The sequence below is a fragment of the Coffea arabica genome, chromosome 1c (assembly GCF_036785885.1).
Source record: "Coffea arabica cultivar ET-39 chromosome 1c, Coffea Arabica ET-39 HiFi, whole genome shotgun sequence".
Lineage (NCBI taxonomy): Eukaryota > Viridiplantae > Streptophyta > Magnoliopsida > Gentianales > Rubiaceae > Coffea > Coffea arabica.
Genome location: NC_092310.1, coordinates 27,013,901 through 27,032,848, shown reverse-complemented (window position 1 = coordinate 27,032,848; position 18,948 = coordinate 27,013,901). Strand labels below are relative to the sequence as shown.

At 36.3% G+C, this 18,948-nt stretch overlaps 1 pseudogene; it reads left to right on the top strand.

The window, feature by feature from the left end:
* The first annotated feature begins 729 nt into the window (after positions 1–729).
* Positions 730–15,641, top strand: LOC113720200 (probable dolichyl-diphosphooligosaccharide--protein glycosyltransferase subunit 3B; annotated as a pseudogene).
* The last annotated feature ends 3,307 nt before the right edge of the window (positions 15,642–18,948 follow it).

Genomic DNA, 18,948 nt, shown 5'->3' with positions numbered 1-18,948 from the left:
CCATTTTTTTAAATAAAAATCTTATAAATTTGAAAAATAAAATCAAATTTAGATGTATTAGGGTTTTAAAAATATTATATAAGTGATAAAAATTTTATAAATTGTAAAAATAAAATCAAATTTAAATAATTAAATGTTATATTTGCATAAGAAATAATACAATAATCATAATAATGATAATACAATAATATTGATGTAATAAAACTGCCATTAATTTAAATATTTACTTATAATGCCCAAAGAGCCTAATTACCAATTTTTTCTTCTCGCGCTCAAATATAACATTAACCAGCATGCGAGCTAACCTTGAAATAGAAAAAACACAGAATCCCGCTTGCGGGTTTCAGCGTTATTATGTAGGCGGGATTTTAACCTGCTTGCTTGTGAACATGTTCTTTAGTGCTGCAATTATAAGAAATTAGTATAAAATATTAGCAAATTATAAAAGTACATTTTCAATTATATGAAATTAACAAATTTTGCCACCTATGTTGATGAAAATTTTTATTTTTTGCTAAAAAATAAAGAATAATACTATAGCATTAAAAGGCAATTCGTCAGGCAAATATCCTTCAAAAGCACTGCTACTTTAAACATATTTTTCTACTTTTGCCCACGTCAATTCATCAGGAAAAGTTTTCGTTTTCCCACCATTTTTTTACCACCAATTTTTTTCCTTTTCGCCCAAAAAAGAATTTAGACGGACATTAACTTATATTAGGTTGCAAAATGGCCTTCACAAAAGCCCCAATCTTCGTCATCCTCTTCCTCATCACCCTCCTCCCGATCTCCACCAATTCTCAAGACCCCAGTTCGGATTTGCTCTTGCAGCTCGAATCCCTCCAATCCCAGTCCCCTAAAGGCGGCGTTATCCATCTCACTGATTCCCTCAAACGGATTCTATCCATTCCAACTCATCGTCCCTGTACTTTCCTCGTCTTCTTCGACGCCCAACAACTCCACTCCAAACCCGAACTCTCCCTCCCTTCTCTCAAATCCGAGTTCTCCCTCGTCTCTAAATCCTTTTTAGCCAACAACCCTCCAACTTCTCACTCAAAACTCTTCTTCTTCGACATCGAATTTCAAGAATTCCAGTCCTTTTTCGCCCTTTTCGGAGTAAATTCTCTGCCCCACACCGATGTCAAGAAAGACTCCGTCCAGATAAATGCATCAGATTTCTCGAGGCTCGCCGAATCCATGGCTGAATTTGTCAAGGCCAAAACGAAGCTGAGCATTGGGCCAATTGATCGCCCCTCTTTGATTTCTAAGAAGCAATTGATGTTTCTCATTGCTGTTATTCTGATTTCGGCTCCATTCTTGGTGAAAAAAGTGATTTATGGGAACACCCTTTTGCACAATAAGAGTATTTGGATGACCGGAGAGATTTTTGTCTACTTTTTCAGTGTCTCCGGTTCAATGCATAACATAATTAGGAAAATACCCATGTTTTTGGTTGATAGGAATGACCCTGGGAAGTTGGTTTTCTTTTATCAGGGGGTCTGGGATGCAATTGGGAGCTAAAGGGTTCGCGGTTGGGTTCTTGTACACTGTGGTGGGATTGTTGCTGGCTTTTGTTACTCATGTTATTGTCTATGTGAGGAATAGGAATGCTCAGAGGTTGGTGATGTTTATTTCCTCCTGGGCTGTTCAGATGATTTTTGTTGGCATTCTTGTCGCATTTCTGGTTTCTTGATTTTAGTTTGTTCTACCATGTTAGTTTTTGTTAGTGTTTCAGATAAGGAAAATTGACGTTTTATTTTTGGTGTAAATTAACAATGTACCTTTTATTTTGCTTTTGTGCTCATATTCTGTATTTGCAACTGTTGCTAAAAAAATTGAATCATGTAATTGGCAGTGATTTATGTATCTTTTTGGTGTTGTCTTGGTGAAATGCTTGTAATAAGCATAGCAATCACTTGTTTTCTCGTTTTCTATGGTATCTGTTCTAGATCTTCTTTCACATGTAGATATGGCTGGCGTTGAGATAAGTTTCCGACTAAATGAGGAAAGGTGCCATTTTGAATGGTAAACCTGCGGCCAAATTGCAAATCACATGCCAAATTATGAACTAGAGCTATAAGTTGGCATTTGCAGTTGGTAGTGGGTGTTTCTTCAGGAGTTGGAAGAATTTGATTCACAATTCCATAACATTTTAAAAGGCTATACTACGTACTCAGTAATTAGACTAGAGAGGATGATGCTTGAGTGCTAGAGCTTAGTGCAAGAGGATACTGCTATATTATTTGTGATATAAGTAATTCTCAATCAACTTGCACAACGGTGATCTTTATGGTAGTTTTCTAGTTCGAGTAAGAATAAGTACTTTGTAAAATCTGTTTTGCTTGCTTTCCTGGAATTTAAGTTTCATGTCTTACATGGTAGTTTGTTCTCCATATAGCATTATTTTATACTATATAATCACAAACTTTTTGCTGGATGTAGGTTGGATTTTCTGTTAACGGAGTAATAATACTAACTTTTATGTGGGTTTTGAAGGCATTCCTTGAGGTAATACCTTTTCTTTTCACATGAATGGTTCCCATTTTTGGTGCCATTCTTGAAGTAAATTTCATTGTGAATGTTTTGCAATGTCCCGCCACTTGCCTAACTTACTAGTTTGATTGGAATACAATATTAAGGGGTGCTGGTTTTCTATGGAATTAATACACCATGACAAACAGCAAAAGTAATTTTAGAGATCTAGAACAAGAAAGTTGTTTTTTGCTTTTAAATGGAAAAGAAACATTCTAGTTATGTTGGTACACATTGCTCCTACTTGACACCTTATATCATGATCGACATTACTTTGGTTATCATACTTGACACCTTGTATCCTCTGTGGTGCATTAGTTTGGATTGTTTTGGTTTAGTTTAGTTTAGTTTATTTGAATGTTTTAGCTAAGCAAGTGAACTGAAGTTGCTTTTCCTTTAGTGTTGTGCTTATCGTCTTATCAACTGGTTATATTGTTCATAGCAGTACTTATATCAGTACTTGTTATAGTAGTGCTTGTTGCCTTATCAACTTGTTATATTATTCCTTTGAGGCTGAAGTTTACTAGCAGTACTTATTTCTTGAGCTAATTTGGTGCATTAGTTTGGGCCTGCTTTTGATTTTCTTTGGGGCTGATTTTGAATGTCCAGCTTTAATTATTGAGGTTCTTATTGGATTGCAAATTTTAGCTAAGCAACCGAACTACAAGAGATATAGTGAAATTGGGAAATGGCAAGGTTTAGTGAAATTTTGTCTGATGTTAAAAATTCCCCCTTGTGTTGAAATTTGGTATTTTTTTTTCACGACAAAACAGCCTAGCAAATTGTCACACTTAAAAGACAGTATCTTTTATCGGAACAAAACAATGACTAAATTCGTTTATATTATTCCAATCTTGTTTGCCACATCCAAAGCATCGTAGTCTGGAGTCAACCGAACATATGCTTTCTTTGTTCCATCAGGCCTGATCAAAGTGTTCACTTTCTTGATCTGTATGTCGTACATCTTCTTCACTGCATCTTTGATTTTCTTCTTATCAGCACGGATGTTGTAAGTCCCAAAGACAACCAAGAGGGGGGGTGAATTGGGTTGATTAAAATCCTAACCAAATTTATGCACTTTTTCTTTAATAAAAATTTACCTTCTTTTCTAGTAATGATTAACCAAGTAGATTAGAAGACAGGAGCAATATTGATCAGAAAAATAAGTATAGAAAAGCAATGAGAATTTTGTTAAACAGAAAAGTAAAATAGGGAATCAAACCAGGTGTCTACCAAGCTATCCTCAAACTTGAAGACCAAACACTAGGAAGAGCAACTTCTCTTTGATGAAAGAAGATCAACTAGATGTACAATGGAGGGAGCACTTCCTCCTTGCCCTAAGCCTCACTTAGTCAAGCTAAGAAGTTTTACAATCACTCAGAAAACCCTCAACAAAGCTACACTAAAGATCCTTTCAACCACAAAAGAAATGCTCAACAGAAATTCACACCACTTTAATACAAATCTGCTTTGGAGACTATTTTCTAGCTAAAATATCTCTTGAGAACTTGTAAACAAAGTGTGCAAAAGTCTTTTGCTTGGTTCAGACCAGTTTGATTTTAAAGGGATCCAGAAATGGGCTTCATCAATGCTTCCAACGGATAGAAGGCAGCTGAAGAGTCAACTAGCCGTTGGGGCTGTCGGACGTCCGACGATCGAATCATCGTCCGAACCAATCGTCCGATGATAGCCAAGTTGAGGTTCGGACGTCCGATAAGTTTTTTGTCGTCCGACAGCACAGCGTCCGACCTTGGGCCGAGAGCTAGCAAGTTATCTTGGAATTTTTCGGACGTCCGATGCGGTTGATGAGCGTCCGATGGCAAGCGTCCGATCCTTCCGGACGTCCGATGCTTCCATGTGAGCGTCCGACGGTGCTTTCTTCCTGATGTTCTTTATCTTTTCGGACGTCCGACAGTTTCCTTTCGGCCGTCCGACCTGATTGTCCTGTTTTTGCTTCTCATTTTGGTTGTTTTGCATTTCATGACATATTTGAACCTGATTCTTGGATGGACAAAAAACACTTGTATTTGAAGAAGGTTAGACAAATATTTCAAAGTACCAAGAATGACAAACTAGACATACTTAAAAGACAATATCTTTGATCGAAACAAAACAATGACTAAATTCATTCATATTATTCCAATCTTGTTTGCCACATCCAAAGCAACGTAGTCAGAAGATAAACGAACATATGCTTTCTTTGTTCCAACAGACCTGATCAAGGTGTTCACTTTCTTGGTCTGTATAAACAAACTTTTGTGATCATCAAAACCAAGAATAACATTCTCCCCCTTTTTGATGATGACAAAACAAAAGTTTGAAATGAATTTTGATTGATTGCAATGAAAACTCCCCCTTTCTAAATAGACTAGAACTCCCCCTTTCTTAGTGAATCATAAAAAATTTGAAAACCTCCCCCTCACTAGGCTGCCCAACCGAGTTCCAAAAACATGACAATTAAGCAACTCACAACCAACATATTACCAGTTCAATCCATCATCAAAATCCAATTTTAATTAAACCATCAATCAATTCAACATATCCAACATCATCAAATCCAACATATCAATCATCAATCAGATCTCTCCCCCTTTTTGTCATCACAAAAGGGCAAACCAAAAACATCCATCTTATAGACAAATACATCTTATCCACAAATGCAAACCAAAAACAATTCATTCCATTCACACAAACAGAATAGACAAACATCACCAGTACTTAAACATCACCAATAACATCCATCAAGATACTTAGACCACCAGTACTTAAACCCTCTGTTCACTAGATTGTGCCCCCTTATATGCCCACAAATTATCCTTATAAACAAGATTTTTCCTTTCAAAATATGCCTTGGTAAAGACATAAGAAGATGCTTCTTTTGGACAAACACCTAGAGTTTGAACTTTGTAAAACTCAAAAATCTTTTGAAGAAACTTGCCATAAGACAATTTTCTGCGAGAATCAGTGGTGTAACGAAGTAAAAACTTGCACATGACAAACCCAAAATCAATGCGAATTTTTTCTCGAAAACAATAAAACAGATACAACTCCATTTTATTTGCATCAGTTCTGTGTCCATCAGTGGGTACAAGTAGGTTTGAAATGATTGAAAAGGCAATAAGATTCACCGGAGCAAGATCATTTAGTTTAGCATCAGTGGGTGAGGAAAAACTTCTTTTGAAATAAGTTAACATTTTTGTCCCATCAAAATGATTAGCAGTAGTAGGGAGCTCTTCATATGAAAAGAAATTAGCAACTTTATCTTTGCATAAACGTTCAATGGTAGTATTTAAAATTGAATTCACAGTATCAGAATCAAAGAGTATGTCTACCCCATTTACCCTGGACATGATCTCAGTTCCATCCGTGCCTTTCCTAAGATTTGCAAAAAATTGATGCAGCATTTCAGGATAGTAGACATTGGGCATAGAGATCAGATGAGACCATTTTTGAAAAGCAAATAGACTCAGAATGGAATCTAAACCTATGGAGCGAAATTCAGAGGGGTTTACAGTTCGTTGAGGAATGATACCCTTCTGGGATATCCAGGAGTATTTTTCTTTCGCCGCATCATCAAAGAAAGTAGGGAGAGTGGCTGATTTTGGAAGCAGTTGAGAAGATGTTCCCTGACCAGATTCAGGCTGAGATGAGGGTTGTGGTGTAGGCCGTGACATTTGACCCTTGATAGCTCCCCTTTTGAAGCGTTTGGATGTCCGTTTGACAGTAGGAAGATCCTCATCTTCATCCCTGAGTGGATGCTTGCGTCCGGCAGTAACTTTTCCTCCTCTAAGATTCACCATTGTGTGAAATGTACGGAATGCAGGATGCAAATGATGCACACAGTAGTAAGGAAGTGAATCGCACAGAAATTTTTGGACAAAAAAGGGTTTGAACAAGATTTGTCAGAGCGGTTATAAGAATGTAGGGTTTAGAGGAAAATTTGGGAATTTGTGAAATGATAGATGATTCTGTGAAATGATCAGGAAAAATGACTCGCAATTGATCAGGAACTGTTTTGGTTGAGTCAATTTTGAAATGAGGGTCTCAGAATGATGTGAATTTGAGAGTGAGAGATGAGAGGGTTTTCGTCCGAGAGGAAATAGAATAGGAAAAGTCTGAAGCAAATGAGGAAGAAAGTAGTTTTAAAAAATGAGTCGTTGCACTGTCGGACGGCCGAACGAAGTTGTGCGTCCGACAGCTGCGTCCGAACAGGCGCAATCTGGAAAATGGCTGAAGAACATCATCGGACGTCCGTTCATCCTCTTTCGGACGTCCGAAGGCAATGAAAAATTTATGATGATTTTTCGAACATTCCTAATTTTGATCTTAGATGAATGAATTGATCTAATGACAAAGCTTTTGTAAAAATATCAGCAAATTGATCTTTAGAACAAACATAATTTACACAAATTTCACCTTTTTGAACAAGATCACGAATAAAGTGGTGCTTTATTTCAATATGCTTTGTCCTAGAATGCTGAATAGGATTTTTGGTCAAATTTATAGCACTAGTATTATCACAGAATACAGGCATGCAGTCATACAACAATCCATAGTCATTCAGGGTATGCTTCATCCATAAAAGTTGAGCACAACATGCACTAGCGGCAATATATTCCGCTTCGGTTGTAGACAATGAGATTGCATTTTGTTTCTTGCTAAACCAAGAGACTAAACAATTTCCAAGAAAGTGACAAGATCCACTAGTACTCTTTCTATCTACACGACACCCTCCAAAATCAGCATCCGAATAACCATATAGTGCAAACTCACTGGATTTAGCATACCAAAGACCATAGTCTAATGTACCTTTCAAATACCTAAAAATTCTTTTTACAGCATTCAAATGTGATTCTTTTGGACACGATTGAAATCTAGCACATAAGCAAACAGCAAACATGATATCCGGTCTACTTGCAGTTAAATAGAGTAAGCTTCCGATCATACCTCTATAATGCTTTTCATCCACATGATTACCTTCTTCATCTTTGTCAAGCTTTGTAGAAGTGCACATTGGAGTTCCAACTTGCTTTGAGTCCTCCATGCCAAACCTTTTCAGTAATTCCTTGGTATACTTTGCTTGATTTATAAAAATTCCCTCAAGAGCTTGATGTATTTGAAGTCCAAGGAAGAAATTTAATTCTCCCATCATACTCATTTCAAATTCATTTTGCATAGTGGTGGAAAATTCCTTACATAGATACTCATTAGTAGCACCAAAAATAATATCATCAACATATATTTGCACAATAAGAAGGTCATTCAACACATGCTTAGTAAACAGTGTGGTGTCCACAATACCTCTTTTGAAACCTTTTTCAATCAAGAACCCACTTAATCTTTCATACCAAGCTCTTGGAGCCTGCTTTAAACCATATAAAGCTTTAGAAAGTTTAAACACATGACTTGGAAATTTTGTATTTTCAAAACCGGGGGGTTGATCCACATACACTTCTTGATCAATAAAACCATTTAAAAAGTCACTTTTAACATCCATTTGAAACAATTTGAAACCTTTGAAGCAAGCAAAAGCAAGAAGCATTCTAATAGATTCTAATCTTGCTACGGGAGCAAATGTTTCATCAAAATCAATGCCTTCTTCTTGTGCATATCCTTTAGCAACTAATCTGGCTTTATTTCTTACAACAACACCTTTATCATCCAACTTATTTCTAAAAATCCACTTTATGCCAATGATAGGTTGATTTTTAGGTCTATCAACAAGTGTCCAAACTTCATTTCTCTCAAATTGATTAAGTTCCTCTTGTATTGCCAAAATCCAGTTTTCATCCTTTAAAGCATCATTGACATTTTTGGGTTCAAAAAGAGAAATTAAAGCAAAATTGTCAATCAATTTTCTAGATGAGGAACGAGTGTTTACCTTCTCGGATGGATCACCAATTATAAGCTCTTTTTGGATGATTTTGGCTGAATTTCCAAGCCTTGGGAAGATCTTTGAGTGGATCATCATTTTTGTCTTCATCTTCCACTTCTTGATCATTATGAACTTCATTTTCCATTTCAGTTGCTGCTGGTTTAGAACTTCCTTCATTTCCAATTGATAGTTTTTCCATTCCTTCTCGAACACCTACATCATCATCCTCACACAAACTTTTGGAATTATCATCATTGGCTTCATCAAATGTTATATGTATAGCTTCTTCAATCACAAGTGTTCTTCTATTAAAAACTCTATATCCTCTTTTATTCTCACAATACCCCAAAAATATTCCTTCATCAGATTTTTTGTCAAACTTACCAAGATGTTCCTTTAGATTCAAAATAAAACATTTACAACCAAATGTTTTGAAATAACCAACCGTAGGTTTCTTATCAAAAATCAGTTCATAAGAAGTTTTCTTCAAAATAGGTCTCAAGAGGATTCTGTTCATCACATAACATGCGGTGTTTACCGCTTCAGCCCAAAGATATTTAGGCAACCTACATTCATTCAACATAGTTCTAGCAGCCTCTTGGAGAGTCCTATTTTTCCTTTCTACAACACCATTTTGCTGTGGAGTCCTTGCAATAGAAAACTCATGTGTTATACCATTATGATCACAAAATTCTGAAAAACCACAATACTTGAATTCCGTCCCATTATCACTTCTAATCCTAACAATTTTTAACCCAAGCAGATTTTGCACTTTAGCAAACATTGAAGTAAAATTCTTGAAGGCATCATCTTTATGAGCAAGAAATATGACCCAAGTGTATCTAGAATAATCATCAACAATTACAAAACAATATTTCTTACCTCCCAAGCTAGTGATTTGAGTGGGACAAAATAAATCAAGATGCAAGAGTTCCAAAGGTTTTGAAGTAGATACACACATTTTTGGTTTAAAAGAAATTTTAGTTTGCTTCCCAAATTGACATGCATCACATATTTTGTCCTTATCAAAACTAATTTTTGGCAAGCCTCTAACCAACTCCTTTTTCGAAATTTCCTTTAGTAAATCCATGTTAAAATGACAAAGTCTTCTATGCCACAACCAAGGATCTTCATTTGAAACTTTAAGACATTTTAAGCTAGAAGAATCAACTTTATCGAGAATCACAATATATATGTCATTAAACCTCTTACCTTTGAACACAACATTATATTTGGAATCAAGTACAATGCATTCATGCTTTTTAAACAACACATACAAGTCTTTATCACACAATTGACTAACACTAAGCAAGTTATAACCTAAATTATCAACCAAGAGCACATTATGAACAAAAGTTTCACCATCCTTACCAACATCACCTATTCCAATTGTCTTAGCTTTCACATCATCACCAAATGTTACCTTTCCACTTGATTTTGATTTCAGCTTTATGAACAAGGAAGGATCACCGGTCATGTGCCTTGAGCAGCCGCTATCAATGAACCATTTGGACTTGTTTGAGCATTTTTCCTGAAAAGAAAAGGTGTTTGGTACCCTTTTTAATTTTTGGGTCCATAATAGTTAGCATTGTATCTAACTAACCACATGCACTTCATCCCTTTGTTCAGATTTCTTTTCACATAGCAATTACCTTTCAAATGCCCTCTTTGACAACAAAAACCACACATAATGGAAGAGTCCTTAACATGTACTGGTTTGATATATCTCAATCCACCTCTTCTATATGTTGTGAAATCATGTGCAATTTTGTTGTGTGCAAATGTTCTTTGAAAAGTAGTAGGATGGGTAAATAACATATTCCTTTTGCTAAACTCCTGCTTTCTTGCTTTCAAAGTCTCATCCAAGTTGTCCATCCTTTTTTTCAAATCACCCTGTCTTTCCTTCAGCATTTCACAAATATTTGTCTTTCTATCAAGTTCATCTTGAATATTACATCCGGCTCTCACTAGACTTTCATTGTCGGTCTTTAGTTGTTTATTTTGTTGAAAAAGACTTGCATTTTCTTGAATGAGAAAAGCCATTTTCTGTTTTAACTGCTTGTTTTTATCATAGGATTCCTTCAAGGCATTATGCAGTTTTTCAACAAAAGATTCAAGATCATCATCTTCATCATTATCACTTTCAGATTGAGAGTGTGTGGAAGTTACCTCATTATTTCCAATAGCCATGAAGGCCATTTGAGCTGATTCTTCCTCTTCTTCAACTTCCCCTTCGGAGTTGCATTCATTCCAAGTAATCTGAAAGTTGTTGAATCTTGGCTTCCGATCAGCTTTTCCATCTTTCATCTTCTTCATGGGGCATTCGTTTGCATAGTGTCCAGGCTGTCCACATTCGAAGCATTTGTCCAACTGTTTTTTGTTGAAATCTTGTTTTCCTTTGTACTTTGTGATAGATGGCTGATTCTGGAAATGATTGCTAGGTCCTCCCCTTCTAAACTTTCTTTTATTCAAGATTCTCTTGAAGCCTCTGGTGATGAGAGCAAGATCATTATCATCACCATCTGAGTCTTCATCATCCAAGTGAGCTGTATCATCTTCACCTTGAGTAGTCTTTAGAGCAATGTTTCTCTTTGCTCTAGCATCCTCTTCCTCCTGCACTTTAGATTTCAGTTTCAACTCATAAGAGGTTAGTGAGTTAATGATAGATTCAATAGGCACAGAACTTAAATCCTTGGCCTCCTCTATTGCAGTCACTTTATTTTCCCATTCTTTGCCCAAGGCATTGAGAATTTTCCTGTTCTTCTCTCCCAAGGTGTACTCTTTGCCCAACGCCTCGAGATCTTTGATCAAGTCAGTGAACCTGCAATACATTTTGTCAATATCCTCAAGAGGTTCAATTTTAAATGATTCATATTTCGTGACCAAGATGGCATTTTTCTGTTCTTTCACATTGTCACCACCCTCATGGATTTCTCTTAGTTTATCCCACATTTCTTTAGCCGATTTGCAGCCTTTTACTCTGATTGATTCATTTGAATCTAGGGCACTATAAATAACATTCATGGCCTTGGCATTCAATGTGAGGTTAGTCCTATCTTGAGCATTCATTTCAACTCTTGTTTTTGGCCGAAGCAACCCTGTATCTGCATCAAGAAAGTTAGCTTCATGCGATCCTTCACTCACAATAAACCATAGTTCAATATCAATAGATTACAAAAAGATAATCATCCGTTCTTTCCAGCTAACATAGTTAGAGCCACTGAACATGGGAGGCCTAGTAACAGATTGCCCCTCAACAAACATAGCATGACTGGTTGTCATCTTTACTCCAAGCCGTTAGAGCTTAATCTCAAGGAGACCAAGCTCTGATACCAATTGTAAGTCCCAAAGACAACCAAGAGGGGGGGTGAATTGGGTTGATTAAAATCCTAACCAAATTTATGCACTTTTTCTTTAATAAAAATTTACCTTCTTTTCTAGTAATGATTAACCAAGTAGATTAGAAGACAGGAGCAATATTGATCAGAAAAATAAGTATAGAAAAGCAATGAGAATTTTGTTAAACAGAAAAGTAAAATAGGGAATCAAACCAGGTGTCTACCAAGCTATCCTCAAACTTGAAGACCAAACACTAGGAAGAGCAACTTCTCTTTGATGAAAGAAGATCAACTAGATGTACAATGGAGGGAGCACTTCCTCCTTGCCCTAAGCCTCACTTAGTCAAGCTAAGAAGTTTTACAATCACTCAGAAAACCCTCAACAAAGTTACACTAAAGATCCTTTCAACCACAAAAGAAATGCTCAACAGAAATTCACACCACTTTAATACAAATCTGCTTTGGAGACTATTTTCTAGCTAAAATATCTCTTGAGAACTTGTAAACAAAGTGTGCAAAAGTCTTTTGCTTGGTTCAGACCAGTTTGATTTTAAAGGGATCCAGAAATGGGCTTCATCAATGCTTCCAACGGATAGAAGGCAGCTGAAGAGTCAACTAGCCGTTGGGGCTGTCGGACGTCCGACGATCGAATCATCGTCCGAACCAATCGTCCGATGATAGCCAAGTTGAGGTTCGGACGTCCGATAAGTTTTTTGTCGTCCGACAGCACAGCGTCCGACCTTGGGCCGAGAGCTAGCAAGTTATCTTGGAATTTTTCGGACGTCCGATGCGGTTGATGAGCGTCCGATGGCAAGCGTCCGATCCTTCCGGACGTCCGATGCTTCCATGTGAGCGTCCGACGGTGCTTTCTTCCTGATGTTCTTTATCTTTTCGGACGTCCGACAGTTTCCTTTCGGCCGTCCGACCTGATTGTCCTGTTTTTGCTTCTCATTTTGGTTGTTTTGCATTTCATGACATATTTGAACCTGATTCTTGGATGGACAAAAAACACTTGTATTTGAAGAAGGTTAGACAAATATTTCAAAGTACCAAGAATGACAAACTAGACATACTTAAAAGACAATATCTTTGATCGAAACAAAACAATGACTAAATTCATTCATATTATTCCAATCTTGTTTGCCACATCCAAAGCAACGTAGTCAGGAGATAAACGAACATATGCTTTCTTTGTTCCAACAGACCTGATCAAGGTGTTCACTTTCTTGGTCTGTATAAACAAACTTTTGTGATCATCAAAACCAAGAATAACAGATGTCAACTATGAATACCATGGTATTGTTATCTTGAATCTTTTTCATGGCAGATTCAGTAGTCAAAGGATATTTGAGAATCTGATAATGGTCCAACTTATTCCTAGGAGGAGCACTGATGCGTGGGTACTTCAGGTTCCCGTCCTTTGTCAATGTCTTAGGACGATGGAAGGTAACTTTGGTCCGGATCTTCTTGGCTTTCTTCTTAAAAGTTGTCCCAGATTTGACAAATTTGGCAACCTTGGCTATAGGGTGTTGTTGAACTTCATTATGATATTTGAATGCTTATATGATATTTTGACATTTCGTAATGCAATGGATGAATTCATTTGCTAATTATAAATCATTGTCATTTTTTTCCATTTATAGATATAATTGTTGTAGGAAAATTTTCAATTTTCATGGTGATAAAGAGTTATTATTGAATCAGAATTTTTCATTAATAACAATATATAGTTGCACTTAAATGTTCGCTTTTGTTTATATGCTGATTTTAAGTTTAAGGATGGAGTGTAATTACTTGTAAGATTTTTTTTTGTTTATTGTACCAGTTGTCACTAGATTTGGTTCAAGAATGGCTAGCAGAGAATGCCAAGGAATCAATATTGGGACAGGACATGAGTATTAGTGGAATAGCAACTTATCAGCCATTTGATGGATTGATGGAGTTGAAAGTGGTAAGTACTTTGACATTACGTCTCATTTCTATCTGTTGTGCAGTTAATACTTGTTGAGTTGCGTAAAAACCTCTGAAGTTTATTGCATTTCCTGCTTCTACTGTGCAAATTTTTCTGAAGCAATTTCTGTTCTGAAGTGCTATTGACTCTATTAAAATTGAAGGAGAAACTTCCCATGCAGCAAGTAATTTGAATGAATGCCTTCTATCTGTTTTATGGTTAATACTTGCTGGGTTGCATAAGAATCTCTAAAGTTTATTGCATTTTCTGCTTCTACTGTGTTAATTTTTCTGAAGCAATATCCATTCTGAAGTGCTATTGACTCTGCTAAAATTGAAGTAGAAACTTCCCATGCGGCAAGTAATTCGATTGAATGGCTGCTTTGATGATGTATATTTAATTCATATGAAGTATCTTTTGGTAAGTGCTTTAGAATGAGTAGAATCTTGGTGAAGAATCTCCACTTGCGATACAAAATTGAGTGTGAAGCTAGTTGATATCCTGATTCTATCTAAACTAAAGACAGAAAAACAAGGGAAAGACATTCGAAATGAAGCAAATATGTCCTGCATGAGTCTAAATCATTCTGTCAATGCACAAAATCGTGTCATGAAGACAATCTTTGGCAGATGTCACAGCACAAATTAGTCATGTATGTTGTACTACTTCTTTGAACTACTGGAATTTGCAATGCGTTCCATTGGTAGCAGAGTACAGGCAAGAAAATGAAAAACTAGATTAAAAAAATTCCAAACGTATTTAAGACTCAGGGCTTGCTTTTGCCTGCCTAAAGTCTCAAAAATCTTGAAAATGATTACTTTTTCATGTTTTTTGGTAATCAATTTGTGGTTTTCAAACAATGAATTACAAGTCTGGTCACTACAATTTGTTGTATGTGATTTGTAACTTGTAAATAATGGCTTTGACATTCCTGTGTATCCTAACCTAAGTATTGTGTCTGCATAATTATGATATTGACAAATGTGCTTAATGAACACTAGTTGCTAACTCACTTTAGTTAAAAGATGATAGTTTTGAATATGTTTCTGCTTCTTGTAGTAGCACTTTCTCTCCCCCTGCCACTGTTGGAGTCTTAAAAGTAATTATTCTGGCAATAAGTCCACAGGTTACTATTAACATGGACTCGGATAAAGTTTGACTTTTTGGCTCTAGGTGTAGCTCTTATAGCTTCCAGCTATTAGGATATCCAATTTGTCTCTTCAATTAGCCAACTTGCAATCATGTGTACGGTGCTTGGACTTGCTTTTTATCTTGTTGCTATATATGCTGATTTCACTATTCTTGTAGGCAGTAGTTGGATTCATGTCTCAAGTAATGGACAAATTAGTATCCTTCAAAAGTGCTTGGTAGGTGACAATATTAACTTGTAGTATCAAGCCTCAAAAGTGCTTGGTAGGTGATAAGGCTGCTTTTTCTTGTTTATTACACCTTATGTATAGTTACATATTTTTAGATATATGAAATCCTATGACATTCAAAGCTTCAAAGACTACTTTTGGTCTAAAACACAGTGAAGTTTGCAAAGTTGTTTCTCATAAATGTGGAATCGTTTGTTGCTGTCCTTTGACATCTTAATATTAAAATAAAGAAGTGGAACAATTCTGCCCATATAATCCTTGGCTCTTAATGAATGTTATTAAACTTCCATCCTCTAGTAGACTCTGTTTCCGAACTACCCATATAATGTCTCTTTTTCTACTCTTTGTATAGCCACTATCTAGATGAGACTTAAAACAAATGATTCACTTTATTTTTTGGTGACTCCCTAACTAATTTTCCTTGTTTTAATTTTTCTATCATCTACTAATAACTTTACTATTTTATTGCAGATATATTGCTCATTTTAGAGGTTTGGAAGATTAGCAGTACGGCTTACGTGTCGACTCAAAAACTATGGTTATAGTGCTATCTTAAGTTTAGAAAATGTTTCGGTAGCACGAAAAATGTTTTGGGACTTGGAATTGTTTTTTAGTGTAGCCTTGACTTATATGGCAAAATTTGCTCTATTGAAACTTATCAAACTATTTGTAGTGTGATGTTGCACTTATTTATGACATTTGAATATTTAATATGTTATTATGGCATTTCCTATTGTAACAGGTGTCTACGTTTGTTATTTATTAAACATTGCTGATGTTTTCATTTTTTAGATATTATTGTAGTAGGAAAATCATCAAACTACACATTGCAAGGTGTTGTAAATGAGTAGCATTTCTCAAGCAGGTTGTCTTTATTGACAATTGTTGTTGTCACTGAATCAAAACTATTCATTGATAAGAAGTTGTCACAGTTGATAAGGGGTTTATTGACAACAAAGTTGTCACTAATTAATATATACACTGACTATGTTGCTTCATGCATCATTGACAAGAAAGCATGTCGTCACTAAATTTGTAGCTTTTATTGACAACATATCTTGTCATAAAAAAGTTTTTATTCACTGACGACTTTAAAGTCGTCACTGTATCTTTTACCGATGGAGATTCAGTGACGACTCTGTGACAACCGAAATGTTGTCAATAAAAGTCATCAGTGACGACTTTTTGCTTTTTTGTGATGAAAAGTAGTTGTCATTGAAGACCAAAATTCTTGTAGTGAAACAAGGTTTTAAATCAAACTCAAAGAAATAACTTTAGTTTCTCCTTTAAAACAAAATAATGTTTTAAAATAAAAATAAACTAAAGAAACCGTAATATCCTTTTTGAGACTAAACAAATGATGATCCTAAAAGTTGGGGTATCACACTCAAGGTAATACAAGTACAAAATCAAGCTAACGACATGTGCGGAAAAGGTTTAGCAAAAGACAGATTTGACATGATTTTGCGTAACGGACACGACCGAAGCTACGTTTATCGGATTGGGGTGCAACTTATACCGTTCCAAAGCTAAGACAAAGGGCTACAATTTTGATGAAGACCACTTAGTCCAAATTCTAGTGTAACCCAGTCAAATTCCCAATTCACAGAACCAAATTCCAACTAATCGGCTAGTTAACCGTACTACCTTCAAATAGCTATATCTCAAGCTACCAGAGTCCGTTTAAGACGTTCTTGGAGGCGTTGAAAAGTTAAGACAAAGTACTAAAACTTTCATGTTTTGGCTAAAAGCTATTTCGGCACGTATCAAGGTGAACAAATGCAACCAACTTAGTATACTGTCAAAACTGTCTGCTAATTTTACTCCTTGGGCAGTCAGGGTATTTTCATCTTTTCACAGGCTACGTTGCTCCGATTGAGCTGAAATTTTGTAGGCCCATAAAATATCATTCTCTAAAACTTTCATGCTTTATGCTAAGCCTGATTCGGCCTCTAACATGATGAAATGGAATCGGGCAGAACTGAAGCTACAATTTCCAGAAATCTGGAATTTTGCTATATTCAATCGATAATTCACATTTTTACCTTGAAACTACCACTACTATCTCCTTTACAAGATTATATACCATATATATACATCACATGACACCTAACCCACAAGAAACCCTAACTCAAAGTCATCCATCTAATCATCAAAATCACTTGGAACAAGCATCACAAGCACAATCTAACATTAATACCCAACTTAATCATGATTAAAGGGGAAAGAAAGGTTAATCAGCCATTATACCTCAAGACACAAGCTTGCAAGGATGATCCTTCACCTCTCCTTGAAATCTTTGGTTCCTTAAGCTTCCCAAGCTTCCAAACTAGTGATTAATCGGTTTAGTTTTTCTTGGTTGCACTCAAAAGGTTGGATTCAAGGTTAAAATTTGAAGAACTCTCCTCACTCTCTTCCCTCTCCTTGCTCTTGGCCAAACCAGAAAAAAATGAGGGAAAATGAGCTGAAATGACAGATAAGAAGGCAAGACAAAAAGGTTGGTCAAGGGCCATAGATAGCCGACACTTGTCACCACCAAAGCCATCCAAATTTTGCTTTCTTTTCCTTGCATTTTGGGCCGCAATTTTTGGCCATATGGCTGAGGATGAGAGGGGTATATTTTGTACAAATATCAAGGGTATGTGGTGGTAGGGAAGAGGTGGTCAAGTGGTGTGTTCAATCGGTAGTGATCGATACCCGTCGGTTTGAGCCGATTTTTCTTAAATCGCGTATACTAGGGTTTTTACCTTCTAATCACTAACTTATTATTATCACTTCAAATCATATAATATTTCCTCATCCAAAAGTCACTCTTACCTACCAAATTTGATCCCCACTCCGTACCGAATAGTCACATTACGGAAAAATGTGAAAACCCTAATCGCTCTAACTTGAAAACGGACAACGAAAACCCTAACTTCTATATTCATTTACACTTATTGTGGGGTGATTGGGTAGTAGGGCCATAATAAATGAATAATTTCCAAATAAAAGGGCATTTTTAAGAAAAATATGAGGAATTTACAAGTCCTCACACTCTCTCCCCCTTAAAAGAATTTCGACCTCGAAATTCATACCTTTCGTCATGAGCAGGTCGGGATATTTCTCTTGCATGTCTTTTTCAAGCTCTCAGGTTGCTTCTTCCACTTCATGATGCTTCCATAGAACCTTTACTAATGGAATCTGCTTGTTTCTCAGGTCCTTCACCTTCCGATCCAATATTTGAATGGGTTGTTCTTCATAGGTTAAAGATTCGTCGAGTTCAACATCTTCTGGTGGCAAAATGTGAATCGGATCCGGATCATATTTCTTAAGCAAAGAAACATGGAAAATGTCATGGATCCGAGACAAACTAGCTGGTAACTCAAGTCAATAAGCCACCTTTCCTATTCGCTGGGGTATATTGAAAGGTCCTATGTATCGTGGTTGCAACTTTTTCCCTTTTCCTGCTCTAATCTTTCCTTTCAACAGGGTAATCTGAAGAAACACCTTATCGCCTATCTCGAACTCCAAATCCTTCCTCTGATGATCGACATAACTTTTCTGTCGGCTTTGGGCTGTTTGAAGTCTCTGGCGGATCATCTTTACCCTTTCGTAGGCTTCCTCAATCCATGATATTGTAGCCGGATCTATAATCTTTCTCTCTCCTACTTCATTTCAACGGATTGGAGATCGACACCGTCGTCCATACAAGGCTTCATATGGGGCCATCTGAATAGAGGAATGATAACTATTGTTATATGCAAATTCAACCAAGGTTAAGTATTGGCTCCAACTTCCTCCAAAATCCACAATACAGGCTCTCAGCATATTCTCAAGAGTTTGAATGGTTCTCTCAGATTGTCCATCAGTTTGTGGGTGATACGCTGTACT